At 54.0% G+C, this 20,929-nt stretch overlaps 1 protein-coding gene and 1 long non-coding RNA gene across 2 annotated transcripts in view; both read right to left on the bottom strand.

Annotated features, from left to right (window-relative positions):
• The window catches only part of tex10 (testis expressed 10), a 60,393-nt gene that overhangs the window by 19,585 nt on the left and 19,879 nt on the right, over positions 1-20,929 (bottom strand). The gene's annotated exons all lie outside the window — the stretch shown is intronic.
• On the bottom strand, positions 7,981-12,018 carry LOC124017029. Its single transcript, XR_006835446.1, has 3 exons — positions 11,987-12,018; positions 8,072-8,260; positions 7,981-8,002 (listed from the first exon to the last, which is right to left on the bottom strand). It is a non-coding gene; the product is annotated as an uncharacterized LOC124017029 (long non-coding RNA).

Below are 20,929 nucleotides of genomic sequence, written 5' to 3'. Positions count from 1 at the left end.
CCTCTCCTTCCACATCCACCAGATGCCTCTCCTCTCCACATGCACCAGATACCTCACCTCTCCTTCACATCCACCAGATACCTCTCCTCCACATCCTTCACATCCATCCACCAGATACTCTCCTCTCCTTCACATCCACCAGATACCTCTCCTTCACATCCACCAGTTACCTACCTCTCCTTCACATCCACCAGATACCTCTCCTCTCCTTCACATCCACCAGATACCTCTCCTCTCCTCCACATCCACCAGATACCTCTCCTCCACATCCACCAGATACCTCCTCTCCTCCACATCCACCAGATACCTCCTCTCCTCCACATCCACCAGATACCTCTCTTCTATACCACATCCACCAAATAACTCTCCTCCACATCAACCAGATACATCCTCTCCTCCACATTCACCAGATACCTCCTCTCCTCCACATCCACCAGATACCTCTCTTCTATACCACATCCACCAAATAACTCTCCTCCACATCAACCAGATACATCCTCTCCTCCACATCCAGCAGATACCTCTCCTCTCCTCCACATCCACCAGATACCTCTCCTCCACATCCACCAGATACCTCTCCTCTGCTCCACATCCAGCAGATACCTCTCCTCTCCTCCACATCCACCAGATACCTCTCCTCTCCTCCACATCCACCAGATACCTCTCCTCCACATCCACCAGATACCTCTCCTCTCCTCCACATCCACCAGATACCTCTCCTCTCCTTCACATCCACCAGATACCTCCTCTCCTCCACATCCACCAGATACCTCTCTTCTATACCACATCCACCAAATAACTCTCCTCCACATCCATCAGATACATCCTCTCCTCCACATCCAGCAGATACCTCTCCTCTCCTCAACATCCACCAGATACCTCTCCTCCACATCCACCAGATACCTCTCCTCTCCTCCACATCCACCAGATACCTCTCCTCTCCTTCACATCCACCAGATACCTCCTCTCCTCCACATCCACCAGATACCTCTCCTCTCCTCCACATCCACCAGATACCTCTCCTCTCCTCCACATCCACCAGATACCTCTCCTCTCCTCTCACATCCACCAGATACCCTCCACATCCAGATACCTCTCCTCTCCTCCATCCAGATGCCTTCTCCTCACCTCCAGATACCTGCCTCCTCTCCTCCACATCCACCAGATACCTCCTCTCCTCCACATCCACCAGATACCTCCTCCTCCTCCACATCCACCAGATACCTCCTCTCCATCCACCACCTCCACATCCACCAGATACCTCTCCTCTCCTCCACATCAACCAGATACCTCTCCTCCACATCCACCAGATACCTCTCCTCCACATCAACCAGATACCTCCTCTCCTTCACATCTACCAGATACCTCTCCTCTCCTTCACATCCACCAGATACCTCTCCTCTCCTTCACATCCACCAGATACCTCTCCTCTCCTCCACATCCACCAGATACCTCTCTCCTCCACATCCACCAGATACCTCTCCTCTCCTCCACATCCACCAGATACCTCTCCTCTCCTCCACATCCACCAGATACCTCTCCTCCTCCACATCCACCAGATGCCTCTCCTCCTCCACATCCACCAGATGCCTCTCCTCTCCTCCACATCCACCAGATACCTCTCCTCTCCTCCACATCCACCAGATACCTCTCCTCTCCTCCACATCCACCAGATACTCTCCTCTCCTCCACATCCACCAGATACCCTCCTCTCCTCCACATCCACCAGATACGTATCCTCCACATCCACCAGATACCTCCTCTCCTTCACATCCACCAGATACCTCTCCTCTCCTCCACATCCACCAGATACCTCAACTCCACATCCACCAGATACCTCTCCTCCTACCTCACCTCTCCTTCACATCCACCAGATACCTCTCCTCTCCTTCACATCCACCAGATACCTCTCCTCCTCCACATCCACCAGATACTCTCCTCTCCTCCACATCCACCAGATACCTCTCCTCTCCTCCACATCCACCAGATACCTCTCCTCTCCTCCACATCCACCAGATACCTCCTCTCCTCCACCTCACTCCTCCACATCCACCAGATACCTCCTCTCCTCCACATCCAGATACCTCCTCTCCTCCACATCCACCAGATACCTCCTCTCCTCCACATCCACCAGATACCTCCTCTCCTCACATCCACCAGATACCTCTCCCACATCCACCAGATACCTCTCCTCCACATCCACCAGATACCCTCCTCTCCTCCACATCCACCAGATACCCTCCTCTCCTCCACATCCACCAGATACCTCTCTCTCCTTCACATCCACCAGATAACTCTCCTCCACATCCACCAGATATCCTCTCCTCCACATCCTCCAGACATCACATCCAGATACCTCTCCTCTCCTCCACATCCACCAGATACCCTCCTCTCCTCCACATCCACCAGATACCTCCTCTCCTCCACATCCACCAGATACCTCCTCTCCTCCACATCCACCAGATACCTCTCTCCATCCACCTGATACCTCTCCTCCACATCCACCAGATACCTCCTCTCCTCCACATCCACCAGATACCTCTCCTCCACATCCACCAGATACCTCCTCTCCTCCACATCCACCAGATACCTCTCCTCTCCTTCAAATCCACCAGATACCTCTCCTCCACATCCACCAGATACCTCACTTCTCCTTCACATCCACCAGATACCTCTCCTCTCCTTCACATCCACCAGATACCTCCTCTCCTCCACATCCACCAGATACTCTCCTCCACATCCACATCCACCAGATACCTCTCCTCTCCTCCACATCCACCAGATACCTCTCCTCTCCTCCACATCCACCAGATACCTCCTCTCTCCACATCCACCAGATACATCCTCCTCATCCTCCCATCCACATCCAGACACCTCTCCTCTCCTCCACATCCACCAGATACCTCCTCTCCTCCACATCCACCAGATACCTCCTCTCCTCCACATCCACCAGATACCTCCTCTTCTCCACATCCACCAGATACCTCTCCTCTCCTCCACATCCACCAGATACCTCTCCTCCACATCCACCAGATACCTCCTCTCCTCCACATCCACCAGATACTCTCCTCTCCTCCACATCCACCAGATACCTCCTCTCCTCCACATCCACCAGATACCTCCTCTCCTCCACATCCACCAGATACCTCCTCTCCTATACCACATCCACCTCTCCTCCACATCCACCAGATACCTCCTCTCCTCCACATCCAGATACCTCCTCTCCTCCACATCCACCAGATACCTCCTCTCCTCCACATCCACCAGATACCTCCTCTCCTCCACATCCACCAGATACCTCCTCTCCTCCACCTCACCCACCAGATACCTCTCCTCCACATCAACCAGATACCTCTCCCTCTCCTCCACATCCACCAGATACCCTCCTCTCCTCCACATCACCAGATACCTCTCCTCTCCTTCACATCCACCAGATACCTCTCCTTCACATCTACCAGATACCTCTCCTTCACATCTACCAGATACCTCTCTTCTCTCCTCCACATCCACAGATCCTCCTCCACATCCACCAGATACCTCTCCTCTCCTTCACATCCACCAGATACCTCTCATCTCCTCCACATCCACCAGATACCTCTCCTCTCCTCCACATCCAACAGATACCTCTCCTCCACATCCACCAGATACCTCTCTCTTCCACATCACCAGATACCTCCTCTCCTTCACATCTACCAGATACCTCCTCTCCTTCACATCTACCAGATACCTCTCCTCTCCTTCACATCTACCAGATACCTCTCCTCTCCTTCACATCCACCAGATACCTCTCCTCTCCTTCACATCCACCAGATACCTCTCCTCTCCTTCACATCCACCAGATACCTCTCATCTCCTCCACATCCACCAGATACCTCTCCTCATCCCTTCACATCCATCCCAGATACCTCTCCTCTCCTTCACATCCACCAGATGCCTCTCCTCTCCTTCACATCCACCAGATGCCTCTCCACCTCTCCTTCACATGCACCAGATGCCTCTCCTCTCCTTCACATGCACCAGATGCCCTCCTCTCCTTCACATCCACCAGATGCCTCTCCTCTCCTCCACATCCACCAGATACCTCTCTCTCCTCCACATCCACCAGATACCTCCTCTCCTCCACATCCACCAGATACCTCTCCTCTCCTCCACATCCACCAGATACCTCTCCTCTCCTCCACATCCACCAGATACCTCTCCTCTCCTTCACTTGCACCAGATGCCTCTCCTCTCCTTCACATGCACCAGATGCCTCTCCTCTCCTTCACATGCACCAGATGCCTCTCCTCTCCTTCACATGCACCAGATGCCTCTCCTCTCCTTCACATGCACCAGATGCCTCCTCTCCTCCACATCCACCAGATACCTCTCTTCTCCTCCACATCCACCAGATGCCTCTCCTCTCCTCTCCTCCACATGCACCAGATGCCTCCTCTCCTCCACATCCACCAGATCCCTCCTCTCCTCCCACATCCACATCCACCAGATACCTCCTCTCCTCCACCTCACCCACCAGATACCTCTCCTCCACATCAACCAGATACCTCACCTCTCCTCCACATCTACCAGATACCTCTCCTCTCCTCCACATCTACCAGATACCTCTCCTCTCCTTCACATCTACCAGATACCTCTCCTTCACATCTACCAGATACCTCTCCTTCACATCTACCAGATACCTCTCCTCTCCTTCACATCCACCAGATACCTCTCCTCTCCTTCACATCCACCAGATACCTCTCATCTCCTCCACATCCACCAGATACCTCTCCTCTCCTCCACATCCAACAGATACCTCTCCACCACATCCACCAGATACCTCTCTTCCACATCAACCAGATACCTCCTCTCCTTCACATCTACCAGATACCTCCTCTCCTTCACATCTACCAGATACCTCTCCTCTCCTTCACATCTACCAGATACCTCTCCTCTCCTTCACATCCACCAGATACCTCTCCTCTCCTTCACATCCACCAGATACCTCTCATCTCCTTCACATCCACCAGATACCTCTCATCTCCTCCACATCCACCAGATACCTCTCCTTCACATCCACCAGATACCTCTCCTCTCCTTCACATGCACCAGATGCCTCTCCTCTCCTTCACATGCACCAGATGCCTCTCCTCTCCTTCACATGCACCAGATGCCTCTCCTCTCCTTCACATGCACCAGATGCCTCCTCTCCTCCACATCCACCAGATACCTCTCTTCTCCTCCACATCCACCAGATACCTCTCCTCTCCTCCACATCCACCAGATACCTCTCCTCTCCTCCACATCCACCAGATACCTCTCCTCTCCTTCACATGCACCAGATGCCTCTCCTCTCCTTCACATGCACCAGATGCCTCTCCTCTCCTTCACATGCACCAGATGCCTCTCCTCTCCTTCACATGCACCAGATGCCTCTCCTCTCCTTCACATGCACCAGATGCCTCCTCTCCTCCACATCCACCAGATACCTCTCTTCTCCTCCACATCCACCAGATGCCTCTCCTCTCCTTCACATGCACCAGATGCCTCTCCTCTCCTTCACATGCACCAGATGCCTCTCCTCTCCATGCACCAGATGCCTCTCCTCTCCTTCACATCACCAGATCCTCTTCACATCCACCAGATGCACCAGATCTCCTCTCCTTCACATGCACCAGATACCTCCCTCTCCTTCACATCCACCAGATACCTCTCCTCTCCTCCACATCCACCAGATACCTCTCTCCTCCACATCCACCAGAGACCCTCTCCATCCACATCCACCAGATAGCTCTCCTCTCCTCCACATCCACCAGATACCTCCTCTCCTCCACATCCACCAGATACCTCCTCTCCTCCACATCCACCAGATACCTCCTCTCCTCCACATCAGATACCTCTCCTCCACATCCACCAGATACCTCCTCTCCTCCACATCCACCAGATACTCTCTTCTATACCACATCCACCAAATAACTCTCCTCCACATCAGATACACCAGATCCACAGATCCTCTCCTCCACATCCACCAGATACCTCTCCTCTCCTCCACATCCACCAGATACCTCTCCTCCTCCACATCCACCAGATACCTCTCCTCTCCTCCACATCCACCAGATACTCCTCTCCTCCACATCCACCAGATACCCTCCTCTCCTCCACATCCACCAGATACCTCTCTCTCCTCCACATCCACCAGATACCTCCTCTCCTCTCCTCTCCTTCACATCCACCAGATCCACATCCTCTCCTCTCCTCCACATCCACCAGATACCTCCTCTCCTCCACATCTCCTCTCCTCCACATCCACCAGATACCTCTCCTCTCCTCCACATCCACCAGATACCTCTCCTCTCCTCCACATCCACCAGATACCTCTCCTCTCCTCCTCCACATCCACCAGATACCTCCTCTCCTCCACATCCAGATACCCTCCTCTCCTCCACATCCACCAGATACCTCCTCTCTCTCCACATCCACCAGATACCTCCTCTCCTCCACATCCACCAGATACCTCCTCTCCATCCACCTCACATCCACCAGATACCTCCTCTCCTCCACATCCACCAGATACCTCACCTCTCCTCCACATCCACCAGATACCTCCTCTCCTCATCCTCTCCTTCCACATCCACCAGATACCTCCTCTCCTCCACATCCACCAGATACCTCCTCTCCTCCACATCCACCAGATACCTCTCCTCTCTCTCCTCCACATCCACCAGATACCTCTCCTCTCCTCCACATCCACCAGATACCTCTCCTCTCCTCACATCACAGATATCACATCACCAGATACCTCTCCTCTCCTTCACATCCACCAGATACCTCTCCTCTCCTCCACATCCACCAGATACCCTCATCCTCCCACATCCACCAGATACCTCTCTCCACATCAGATCTCTCCACATCCACCAGATACCTCTCTTCCACATCCACCAGATACCTCCTCTCCTTCACATCTACCAGATACCTCCTCTCCTTCACATCTACCAGATACCTCCTCTCCTTCACATCTACCAGATACCTCTCCTCTCCTTCACATCCACCAGATACCTCTCCTCTCCTTCACATCCACCAGATACCTCTCCTCTCCTTCACATCCACCAGATACCTCTCCTCTCCTTCACATCCACCAGATACCTCTCATCTCCTCCACATCCACCAGATACCTCTCCTTCACATCCACCAGATGCCTCTCCTCTCCTTCACATGCACCAGATGCCTCTCCTCTCCTTCACATGCACCAGATGCCTCTCCTCTCCTTCACATGCACCAGATGCCTCTCCTCTCCTTCACATGCACCAGATGCCTCCTCTCCTCCACATGCACCAGATGCCTCACCTCTCCTCCACATCCACCAGATACCTCTCCTCTCCTCCACATCCACCAGATACCTCTCCTCTCCTCCACATCCACCAGATACCTCTCCTCTCCTCCACATCCACCAGATACGTATACTCCACATGCACCAGTTACCTCACCTCTCCTTCACATCCACCAGATACCTCTCCTCTCCTTCACATCCACCAGATACCTCAACTCCTTCACATCCACCAGATACCTCTCCTTCACATGCACCAGTTACCTCACCTCTCCTTCACATCCACCAGATACCTCTCCTCTCCTTCACATCCACCAGATACCTCTCCTCCACATCCACCAGATACCTCCTCTCCTCCACATCCACCAGATACCTCCTCTCCTCCACATCCACCAGATACCTCCTCTCCTCCACATCCACCAGATACCTCTCTTCTATACCACATCCACCAAATAACTCTCCTCCACATCAACCAGATACATCCTCTCCTCCACATCCACCAGATACCTCCTCTCCTCCACATCCACCAGATACCTCTCTTCTATCCACATCCACCAGATAACTCTCCTCCACATCACCAGATACATCCTCTCCTCCACATCCAGCAGATACCTCTCCTCTCCTCCACATCCACCAGATACCTCTCCTCCACATCCACCAGATACCTCTCCTCTGCTCCACATCCACCAGATACCTCTCCTCTCCTCCACATCCACCAGATACCTCCTCTCCTCCACATCCACCAGATACCCCTCATCCACCAGATACCTCTCCTCCACATCCACCAGATACCTCTCCTCTCCTTCACATCCACCAGATACCTCCTCTCCTCCACATCCACCAGATACCTCTCTTCTATACCACATCCACCAAATAACTCTCCTCCACATCCATCAGATACATCCTCTCCTCCACATCCAGCAGATACCTCTCCTCTCCTCAACATCCACCAGATACCTCTCCTCCACATCCCAGACATCCACCAGATCCACCCAGATACCTCTCCTTCACATCCACCAGATACCTCCTCTCCTCCACATCCACCAGATACCTCCTCTCCTCCACATCCAGATACCTCCTCTCCTCCACCTCACCTCCACATCCACCAGATACCTCCTCTCATCCACATCCAGATACCTCCTCTCCTCCACATCCACCAGATACCTCCTCTCCTCCACATCCACCAGATACCTCCTCTCCTCCACCTCACCCACCAGATACCTCTCCTCCACATCAACCAGATACCTCACCTCTCCTCCACATCAGCCAGATACCTCCTCTCCTTCACATCTACCAGATACCTCTCCTCTCCTTCACATCCACCAGATACCTCTCCTTCACATCCACCAGATACCTCTCCTCTCCTCCACATCCACCAGATACCTCTCCTCACCTCCACATCCACCAGATACCTCCTCTCATCCACATCCAGATACCTCCTCTCCTCCACATCCACCAGATCCCTCTCCTCCAGATCCACCTGATACCTCCTCTTCTCCACATCCACCAGATACCTCCTCTCCTCCACATCCACCTGATACCTCCTCTTCTCCACATCCACCAGATACCTCCTCTCCTCCACATCCACCAGATACCTCTCCTCCAGATCCACCTGATACCTCCTCTTCTCCACATCCACCAGATACCTCTCCTTTCCTTCAAATCCACCAGATACGTATACTCCACATGCACCAGTTACCTCACTTCTCCTTCACATCCACCAGATACCTCTCCTCTCCTTCACATCCACCAGATACCCCAACTCCTCCACATCCACCAGACACCTCCTCTCCTCCACATCCACCAGACACCTCCTCTCCTCCACATCCACCAGACACCTCTCCTCTCCTCCACATCCACCAGATACCTCCTCTCCTCCACATTCACCAGATACCTCCTCTCCTCCACATCCACCAGATACCTCCTCTCCTCCACATCCACCAGATACCTCTCTTCTATACCACATCCACCAGATAACTCTCCTCCACATCCACCAGATACATCCTCTCCTCCACATCACCAGATACATCCTCTCCTCCACATCCACCAGATACCTCTCCTCTCCTCCACATCCACCAGATACCTCTCACCTCTCCTCCACATCCACCAGATACCTCTCCTCCACATCCACCAGATACCTCTCTCCTCCACATCCACCAGATACCTCTCCTCTCCTCCACATCCACCAGATACCTCTCCTCCACATCCACCAGATACCTCCTCTCCACATCCACCAGATACCTCTCCTCTCCTCCACATCCACCAGATACCTCCTCTCCTCCACATCCACCAGATACCTCCTCTCCTCCACATCCACCAGATACCTCCTCTCCTCCACATCCACCAGATACCTCCTCTCTCTCCTCCACATCCACCAGATACCTCCCTCCTCCACATCCACCAGATACCTCCTCTCCTCCACATCCACCAGATACCTCCTCTCCTCCACATCCACCAGATACTCTCCTCCACATCCACCAGATCCTCCTCCACATCCACCAGATACCTCTCCTCTCCTCCACATCCACCAGATACCCCTCTCCTCCCTCTACCTCCTCTCCTCCACATCCACCAGATACTCTCTCCTCCTCCACATCCACCAGATACCTCTCCTCTCCTCCACATCCACCAGATATCCTCCACATCCACCAGATACCTCTCCTCTCCTCCACATCCACCAGATACCTCATCTCTCCTCCACATCACCAGATCTCCTCTCCTCCACATCCACCAGATACCTCTCCTCCAGATCCACCAGATACCTCCTCTCCTCCACATCCACCAGATACCTCCTCTCCTCCACATCCACCAGATACCTCCTCTCCTCCACATCCACCAGATACCTCCTCTCCTCCACATCCACCACCAGATACCTCCTCTCCTCCACATCCACCAGATACCTCCTCTCCTCCACATCCACCAGATACCTCCTCTCCTCCACATCCACCAGATACCTCTCTCCTCCACATCCACCAGATACCTCTCCTCCACATACCTCCTCTCCTCCACATCCACCAGATACCTCTCCTCTCCTCCACATCCACCTCCTCTCCTTCACATCCACCAGATACCTCCTCTCCTCCACATCCACCAGATACCTCCACTCCTCCCCTCCACATCCACCAGATACCTCCTCTCCTCCACATCCACCAGATACCTCCTCTCCTCCACATCCACCAGATACCTCCTCTCCTCCACATCCACCAGATACCTCTCCTCTCCTCCACATCCCCCTCCTCTCCTTCACATCCCTCTCCTCTCCTCCACATCCACCAGATACCTCCACTCCTCCCCTCCACATCCACCAGATACCTCCTCTCCTCCACATCCACCAGATACCTCCTCTCCTCCACATCCACCAGATACCTCTCCTCCAGATCCACCTGATACCTCCTCTTCTCCACATCCACCAGATACCTCTCCTTTCCTTCAAATCCACCAGATACGTATACTCCACATGCACCAGTTACCTCACTTCTCCTTCACATCCACCAGATACCTCTCCTCTCCTTCACATCCACCAGATACCCCAACTCCTCCACATCCACCAGACACCTCCTCTCCTCCACATCCACCAGACACCTCCTCTCCTCCACATCCACCAGACACCTCTCCTCTCCTCCACATCCACCAGATACCTCCTCTCCTCCACATTCACCAGATACCTCCTCTCCTCCACATCCACCAGATACCTCCTCTCCTCCACATCCACCAGATACCTCCTCTCCTCCACATCCACCAGATACCTCTCTTCTATACCACATCCACCAAATAACTCTCCTCCACATCAACCAGATACATCCTCTCCTCCACATCCAGCAGATACCTCTCCTCTCCTCCACATCCAGCAGATACCTCTCCTCTCCTCCACATCCACCAGATACCTCTCCTCTCCTCCACATCCACCAGATACCTCTCCTCCACATCCACCAGATACCTCTCCTCTCCTCCACATCCAGCAGATACTTCTCCTCTCCTCCACATCCACCAGATACCTCTCCTCTCCTCCACATCCACCAGATACCTCTCCTCTCCACATTCACCAGATACCTCCTCTCCACATTCACCAGATACCTCCTCTCCTCCACATCCACCAGATACCTCTCCTCCACATCCACCAGATACCTCCTCTCCTACACATCCACCAGATACCTCCTCTCCTCCACATCCACCAGATACCTCCTCTCCTCCACATCCACCAGATACCTCCTCTCCTCCACATCCACCAGATACCTCCTCTCCTCCACATCAACCAGATACCTCACCTCTCCTCCACATCAGCCAGATACCTCCTCTCCTTCACATCTACCAGATACCTCTTCTCTCCTTCACATCCACCAGATACCTCTCCTTCACATCCACCAGATACCTCTCCTCTCATCCACCAGATACCTCTCCTCTCCTCCACATCCACCAGATACCACATCTCTCCTCCACATCCCTCTCCTCTCCTCCACATCCACCAGATACCTCTCCTCCAGATCCACCAGATACCTCCTCTCCTCCACATCTACCAGATACCTCCTCTCCTCCACATCCACCAGATACCTCCTCTCCTCCACATCCACCAGATACCTCCTCTCCTCCACATCCACCAGATACCTCCTCTCCTCCACATCCACCAGATACCTCCTCTCCTCCACATCCACCAGATACCTCCTCTCCTCCACATCCACCAGATACCTCTCCTCCACATCCACCAGATACCTCTCCTCCACATCCACCAGATACCTCCTCTCCTCCACATCCACCAGATACCTCTCCTCTCCTCCACATCCCCCTCCTCTCCTTCACATCCCTCTCCTCTCCTCCACATCCACCAGATACCTCCTCTCCTCCTCCACATCCACCAGATACCTCCTCTCCTCCACATCCACCAGATACCTCCTCTCCTCCACATCCACCAGATACCTCTCCACCACATCCACCAGATAGCTCTCCTCTCCTCCACATCCACCAGATACCTCTCCTCCACATCAACCAGATACCTAACCTCTCCTCCACATCAGCCAGATACCTCCTCTCCTTCACATCTACCAGATACCTCTCCTTCACATCTACCAGATACCTCTCCTCTCCTTCACATCCACCAGATACCTCTCTCTCCTCCATCCACCACCTCTCCTCCTCCACCAGATACTCTCTCCACACCCACCCTCTCCTCCACACCCACCAGATACCTCTCCTCTCCTCCACATCCACCAGATACTCCTCTCCTCTCCTCCACACCCACCAGATACCCTCCTCTCCTCCACACCCACCAGATACCTCTCCTCTCCTCCACACCCACCAGATACCTCTCCTCTCCTCCACACCCACCAGACACCTCTCCTCTCCTCCACACCCACCAGACACCTCCTCTCCTCCACATCCACCAGACACCTCCTCTCCTCCACATCCACCAGACACCTCTCCTCTCCTCCACATCCACCAGATACCTCCACTCCTCTCCTCCACATCCACCAGATACCTCTCCTCTCCTTCACATCCACCAGATACCTCCTCTCCACATTCACCAGATACCTCCTCTCCTCCACATCCACCAGATACCTCTCCTCCACATCCACCAGATACCTCCTCTCCTCCACATCCACCAGATACCTCCTCTCCTCCACATCCACCAGATACCTCTCCTCCACATCCACCAGATACCTCTCCTCTCCTTCACATCCACCAGATACCTCTCCTCTCCTCCACACCCACCAGATACCTCTCCTCTCCTCCACACCCACCAGATACCTCTCCTCTCCTCCACACCCACCAGATACCTCTCCTCTCCTCCACACCCACCAGATACCTCTCCTCTCCTCCACACCCACCAGACACCTCCTCTCCTCCACATCCACCAGACACCTCCTCTCCTCCACATCCACCAGACACCTCCTCTCCTCCACATCCACCAGACACCTCTCCTCTCCTCTCCTCCACATCCACCAGATACCTCCACTCCTCTCCTCCACATCCACCAGATACCTCCTCTCCTCCACATCCACCAGATACCTCTCCTCCACACCCACCAGATACCTCTCCTCTCCTTCACATCCACCAGATACCTCCTCTCCACATTCACCAGATACCTCCTCTCCTCCACATCCACCAGATACCTCTCCTCCACATCCACCAGATACCTCCTCTCCTCCACATCCACCAGATACCTCCTCTCCACCACATCCACCAGATACCTCCTCTCCACCACATCCATCAGATACCTCCTCTCCTACACATCCACCAGATACCTCCTCTCCTCCACATCCACCAGATACCTCCTCTCCTCCACATCCACCAGATACCTCCTCTCCTCCACATCAACCAGATACCTCACCTCTCCTCCACATCAGCCAGATACCTCCTCTCCTTCACATCTACCAGATACCTCTTCTCTCCTTCACATCCACCAGATACCTCTCCTTCACATCCACCAGATACCTCTCCTTCACATCCACCAGATACCTCTCCTCTCCTCCACATCCACCAGATACCACATCTCTCCTCCACATCCCTCTCCTCTCCTCCACATCCACCAGATACCTCTCCTCCAGATCCACCAGATACCTCCTCTCCTCCACATCTACCAGATACCTCCTCTCCTCCACATCGACCAGATACCTCCTCTCCTCCACATCCACCAGATACCTCCTCTCCTCCACATCCACCAGATACCTCCTCTCCTCCACATCCACCAGATACCTCCTCTCCTCCACATCCACCAGATACCTCCTCTCCTCCACATCCCCAGATCTCCTCCTCCTCCACATCCACCAGATACCTCCTCTCCTCCACATCCACCAGATACCTCCTCTCCTCCACATCCACCAGATACCTCTCCACCACATCCACCAGATAGCTCTCCTCTCCTCCACATCCACCAGATACCTCTCCTCTCCTCCACACCCACCAGATACCTCTCCTCTCCTCCACACCCACCAGATACCTCTCCTCTCCTCCACACCCACCAGATACCTCTCCTCTCCTCCACACCCACCAGACACCTCCTCTCCTCCACATCCACCAGACACCTCCTCTCCTCCACATCCACCAGACACCTCTCCTCTCCTCTCCTCCACATCCACCAGATACCTCCACTCCTCTCCTCCACATCCACCAGATACCTCCTCTCCTCCACATCCACCAGATACCTCCTCTCCTCCACACCCACCAGATACCTCCTCTCCTCCACATCCACCAGATACCTCTCCTCTCCTTCACATCCACCAGATACCTCCTCTCCACATTCACCAGATACCTCCTCTCCTCCACATCCACCAGATACCTCTCCTCCACATCCACCAGATACCTCCTCTCCTCCACATCCACCAGATACATCCTCTCCTCCACATCCACCAGATACCTCCTCTCCTCCACATCCACCAGATACCTCCTCTCCTACACATCCACCAGATACCTCCTCTCCTACACATCCACCAGATACCTCCTCTCCTCCACATCAGCCAGATACCTCCTCTCCTCCACATCCACCAGATACCTCCTCTCCTCCACATCAACCAGATACCTCACCTCTCCTCCACATCAGCCAGATACCTCCTCTCCTTCACATCTACCAGATACCTCTTCTCTCCTTCACATCCACCAGATACCTCTCCTTCACATCCACCAGATACCTCTCCTTCACATCCACCAGATACCTCTCCTCTCCTCCACATCCACCAGATACCACATCTCTCCTCCACATCCCTCTCCTCTCCTCCAGATCCACCAGATACCTCTCCTCCAGATCCACCAGATACCTCCTCTCCTCCACATCTACCAGATACCTCCTCTCCTCCACATCTACCAGATACCTCCTCTCCTCCACATCCACCAGATACCTCCTCTCCTCCACATCCACCAGATACCTCCTCTCCTCCACATCCACCAGATACCTCCTCTCCTCCACATCCACCAGATACCTCCTCTCCTCCACATCCACCAGATACCTCCTCTCCTCCACATCCACCAGATACCTCCTCTCCTCCACATCCACCAGATACCTCCTCTCCTCCACATCCCCCTCCTCTCCTTCACATCCCTCTCCTCTCCTCCACATCCACCAGATACCTCCTCTCCTCCACATCCACCAGATACCTCTCCACCACATCCACCAGATAGCTCTCCTCTCCTCCACATCCACCAGATAGCTCTCCTCTCCTCCACATCCACCAGATACCTCTCCTCCACATCCACCAGATACCTCTCCTCCACATCAACCAGATACCTCACCTCTCCTCCACATCAGCCAGATACCTCCTCTCCTTCACATCTACCAGATACCTCTCCTCTCCTTCACATCCACCAGATACCTCTCCTCTCCTTCACATCCACCAGATACCTCTCCTCTCCTTCACATCCACCAGATACCTCTCCTCTCCTTCACATCCACCAGATACCTCTCGTCTTCTCCACATCCACCAGATACCTCTCCTCTCCTCCACACCCACCAGATACCTCTCCTGTCCTCCACATCCCTCCCCTCTCCTTCACATCCACCAGATACCTCTCCTTCACATCCACCAGATACCTCTCCTCTCCTCCACATCCACCAGATACCACATCTCTCCTCCACATCCCTCTCCTCTCCTCCAGATCCACCAGATACCTCTCCTCCAGATCCACCAGATACCTCCTCTCCTCCACATCTACCAGATACCTCCTCTCCTCCACATCTACCAGATACCTCCTCTCCTCCACATCCACCAGATACCTCCTCTCCTCCACATCCACCAGATACCTCCTCTCCTCCACATCCACCAGATACCTCCTCTCCTCCACATCCACCAGATACCTCCTCTCCTCCACATCCACCAGATACCTCCTCTCCTCCATCCACATCCACCAGATACCTCCTCTCCTCCACATCCACCAGATACCTCCTCTCCTCCACATCCCCCTCCTCTCCTTCACATCCCTCTCCTCTCCTCCACATCCACCAGATACCTCCTCTCCTCCACATCCACCAGATACCTCTCCACCACATCCACCAGATAGCTCTCCTCTCCTCCACATCCACCAGATAGCTCTCCTCTCCTCCACATCCACCAGATACCTCTCCTCCACATCCACCAGATACCTCTCCTCCACATCAACCAGATACCTCACCTCTCCTCCACATCAGCCAGATACCTCCTCTCCTTCACATCTACCAGATACCTCTCCTCTCCTTCACATCCACCAGATACCTCTCCTCTCCTTCACATCCACCAGATACCTCTCCTCTCCTTCACATCCACCAGATACCTCTCCTCTCCTTCACATCCACCAGATACCTCTCGTCTTCTCCACATCCACCAGATACCTCTCCTCTCCTCCACACCCACCAGATACCTCTCCTGTCCTCCACATCCCTCCCCTCTCCTTCACATCCACCAGATACCACACCTCTCCTCCACATCCCTCTCCTCTCCTTCACATCCACCAGATACCTCTCCTCTCATCCACCAGATACCTCTCCTCTCCTCCACATCCACCAGATACCACATCTCTCCTCCACATCCCTCTCCTCCACATCCACCAGATACCTCCTCTCCTCCAGATCCACCAGATACCTCCTCTCCTCCACATCTACCAGATACCTCCTCTCCTCCACATCAACCAGATACCTCCTCTCCTCCACATCCACCAGATACCTCCTCTCCTCCACATCCACCAGATACCTCCTCTCCTCCACATCCACCAGATACCTCCTCTCCTCCACATCCACCAGATACCTCCTCTCCTCCACATCCACCAGATACCTCCTCTCCTCCACATCCACCAGATACCTCCTCTCCTCCACATCCACCAGATACCTCTCCTCCACATCCACCAGATACCTCCTCTCCTCCACATCCACCAGATACCTCCTCTCCTCCACATCCACCAGATACCTCCTCTCCTCCACATCCCCCTCCTCTCCTTCACATCCCTCTCATCTCCTCCACATCCACCAGATACCTCCTCTCCTCCACATCCACCAGATACCTCTCCTCCACATCAACCAGATACCTCACCTCTCCTCCACATCAGCCAGATACCTCCTCTCCTTCACATCTACCAGATACCTCTCCTCTCCTTCACATCCACCAGATACCTCTCCTCTCCTTCACATCCACCAGATACCTCTCCTCTCCTTCACATCCACCAGATACCTCTCCTCTCCTTCACATCCACCAGATACCTCTCGTCTTCTCCACATCCACCAGATACCTCTCCTCTCCTCCACACCCACCAGATACCTCTCCTCTCCTCCTCTCCTCCACATCCCTCTCCTCTCCTTCACATCCACCAGATACCACACCTCTCCTCCACATCCCTCTCCTCTCCTTCACATCCACCAGATACCCCCTCTCCTCCACATCCACCAGATACCTCTCCTCTCCTCCACATCCACCAGATACCTCTCCTCTCCTCCACATCCACCAGATACCTCTCCTCCACATCCACCAGATACCTCCTCTCCTCTCCTCCACATCCACCAGATACCTCCTCTCCTCCACATCCACCAGATACCACACCTCTCCTCCACATCCCTCTCCTCTCCTCCACATCCACCAGATACCTCTCCTCTCCTCCACATCCACCAGATACCTCCTCTCCTCCACATCCACCAGATACCTCTCCTCTCCTCCACATCCACCAGATACCTCCTCTCCTCCACATCCACCAGATACCTCCTCTCCTCCACATCCACCAGATACCTCCTCTCCTCCACATCCACCAGATACCTCCTCTCCTCCACCAGATACCTCTCTTCTCCTCCACATCCACCAGATACCTCTCCTCTCCTCCACATCCACCAGATACCTCCTCTCCTCCACATCCACCAGTTACTTCACCTCTCCTCCACATCCACCAGTTACTTCACCTCTCCTACACATCCACCAGTTACCTCTCCTCTCCCTCACATCCACCAGATACCTCCTCTCCTCCACATCCACCAGATACCTCCTCTCCTCCACATCCACCAGATACCTCTCTTCTATACCACATCCACCAAATACCTCTACTCTCCCTCACATCCACCAGATACCTCCTCTCCTCCACATCCACCAGATACCTCCTCTCCTCCACATCCACCAGATACCTCTCTTCTATACCACATCCACCAGATACCTCTCCTCTCCTCCACATCCACCAAATACCTCTCCTCCACATCCACCAGATACCTCCTCTCCTCCACATCCACCAAATACCTCCTCTCCTCCACATCCACCAGATACCTCTCTTCTATACCACATCCACCAGATACCTCTCTTCTCCTCCACATCCACCAGATACCTCTCTTCTCCTCCACATCCACCAGATACCTCTCTTCTCCTCCACATCCACCAGATACCTCTCTTCTCCTCCACATCCACCAGATACCTCTCCTCTCCTCCACATCCACCAGATACCTCTCCTCTCCTCCACATCCACCAGATACCTCCTCTCCTTCACATCCACCAGATACCCCAACTCCTCCACATCCACCAGATACCTCCTCTCCTCCACATCCACCAGACACCTCCTCTCCTCCACATCCACCAGACACCTCTCCTCTCCTCCACATCCACCAGATACCTCCTCTCCTCCACATTCACCAGATACCTCCTCTCCTCCACATCCACCAGATACCTCTCTTCTATACCACATCCACCAAATAACTCTCCTCCACATCAACCAGATACATCCTCTCCTCCACATCCAGCAGATACCTCTCCTCTCCTCCACATCCACCAGATACCTCTCCTCTCCTCCACATCCAGCAGATACCTCTCCTCTCCTCCACATCCACCAGATACCTCTCCTCTCCTCCACATCCACCAGATACCTCTCCTCTCCACATTCACCAGATACCTCCTCTCCACATTCACCAGATACCTCCTCTCCTCCACATCCACCAGAAACCTCTCCTCCACATCCACCAGATACCTCCTCTCCTCCACATCCACCAGATACCTCCTCTCCTCCACATCCACCAGATACCTCCTCTCCTCCACATCCACCAGATACCTCCTCTCCTCCACATCAACCAGATACCTCACCTCTCCTCCACATCAGCCAGATACCTCCTCTCCTTCACATCTACCAGATACCTCTCCTTCACATCCACCAGATACCTCTCCTTCACATCCACCAGATACCTCTCCTCTCATCCACCAGATACCTCTCCTCTCCTCCACATCCACCAGATACCACATCTCTCCTCCACATCCCTCTCCTCTCCTCCACATCCACCAGATACCTCTCCTCCAGATCCACCAGATACCTCCTCTCCTCCACATCTACCAGATACCTCCTCTCCTCCACATCCACCAGATACCTCCTCTCCTCCACATCCACCAGATACCTCCTCTCCTCCACATCCACCAGATACCTCCTCTCCTCCACATCCACCAGATACCTCCTCTCCTCCACATCCACCAGATACCTCCTCTCCTCCACATCCACCAGATACCTCCTCTCCTCCACATCCACCAGATCCACCTCCTCCTCTCCTCCACATCCACCAGATACCTCCTCTCCTCCACATCCACCAGATACCTCTCCTCTCCTCCACATCCCCCTCCTCTCCTTCACATCCCCTCCTCCTCCTCCACATCCACCAGATACCTCCCTCTCCTCCACATCCACCAGATACCTCCTCTCCTCCACATCCACCAGATACCTCCTCTCCTCCACATCCACCAGATACCTCTCCACCACATCCACCAGATAGCTCTCCTCTCCTCCACATCCACCAGATACCTCTCCTCCACATCAACCAGATACCTCACCTCTCCTCCACATCTACCAGATACCTCTCCTTCACATCTACCAGATACCTCTCCTTCACATCCACCAGATACCTCTCCTCTCCTTCACATCCACCAAATACCTCTCCTCTCCTCCACACCCACCAGATACCTCTCCTCTCCTCCACACCCACCAGATACCTCTCCTCTCCTCCACACCCACCAGATACCTCTCCTCTCCTCCACACCCACCAGATACCTCTCCTCTCCTCCACACCCACCAGATACCTCTCCTCTCCTCCACACCCACCAGATACCTCTCCTCTCCTCCACACCCACCAGACACCTCCTCTCCTCCACACCCACCAGACACCTCCTCTCCTCCACACCCACCAGACACCTCCTCTCCTCCACATCCACCAGACACCTCCTCTCCTCCACATCCACCAGACACCTCTCCTCTCCTCCACATCCACCAGATACCTCCTCTCCACCACATCCACCAGATACCTCCTCTCCACCACATCCATCAGATACCTCTCCTCCACATCCACCAGATACCTCCTCTCCTCCACATCCACCAGATACCTCCTCTCCTCCACATCCACCAGATACCTCTCTCCTCCACATCCACCAGACCTCTCCTCCACATCAGCCAGATACCTCCTCTCCTTCACATCTACCAGATACCTCTTCTCTCCTTCACATCCACCAGATACCTCTCCTTCACATCCACCAGATACCTCTCCTTCACATCCACCAGATACCTCTCCTCTCCTCCACATCCACCAGATACCACATCTCTCCTCCACATCCCTCTCCTCTCCTCCACATCCACCAGATACCTCTCCTCCAGATCCACCAGATACCTCCTCTCCTCCACATCTACCAGATACCTCCTCTCCTCCACATCTACCAGATACCAGATCCTCTCCTCCAC

Source organism: Oncorhynchus gorbuscha, unplaced genomic scaffold, assembly GCF_021184085.1.
Source record: "Oncorhynchus gorbuscha isolate QuinsamMale2020 ecotype Even-year unplaced genomic scaffold, OgorEven_v1.0 Un_scaffold_141:::fragment_3, whole genome shotgun sequence".
Taxonomy (NCBI): domain Eukaryota; kingdom Metazoa; phylum Chordata; class Actinopteri; order Salmoniformes; family Salmonidae; genus Oncorhynchus; species Oncorhynchus gorbuscha.
This window is presented reverse-complemented; position numbering and strand designations above follow the sequence as displayed.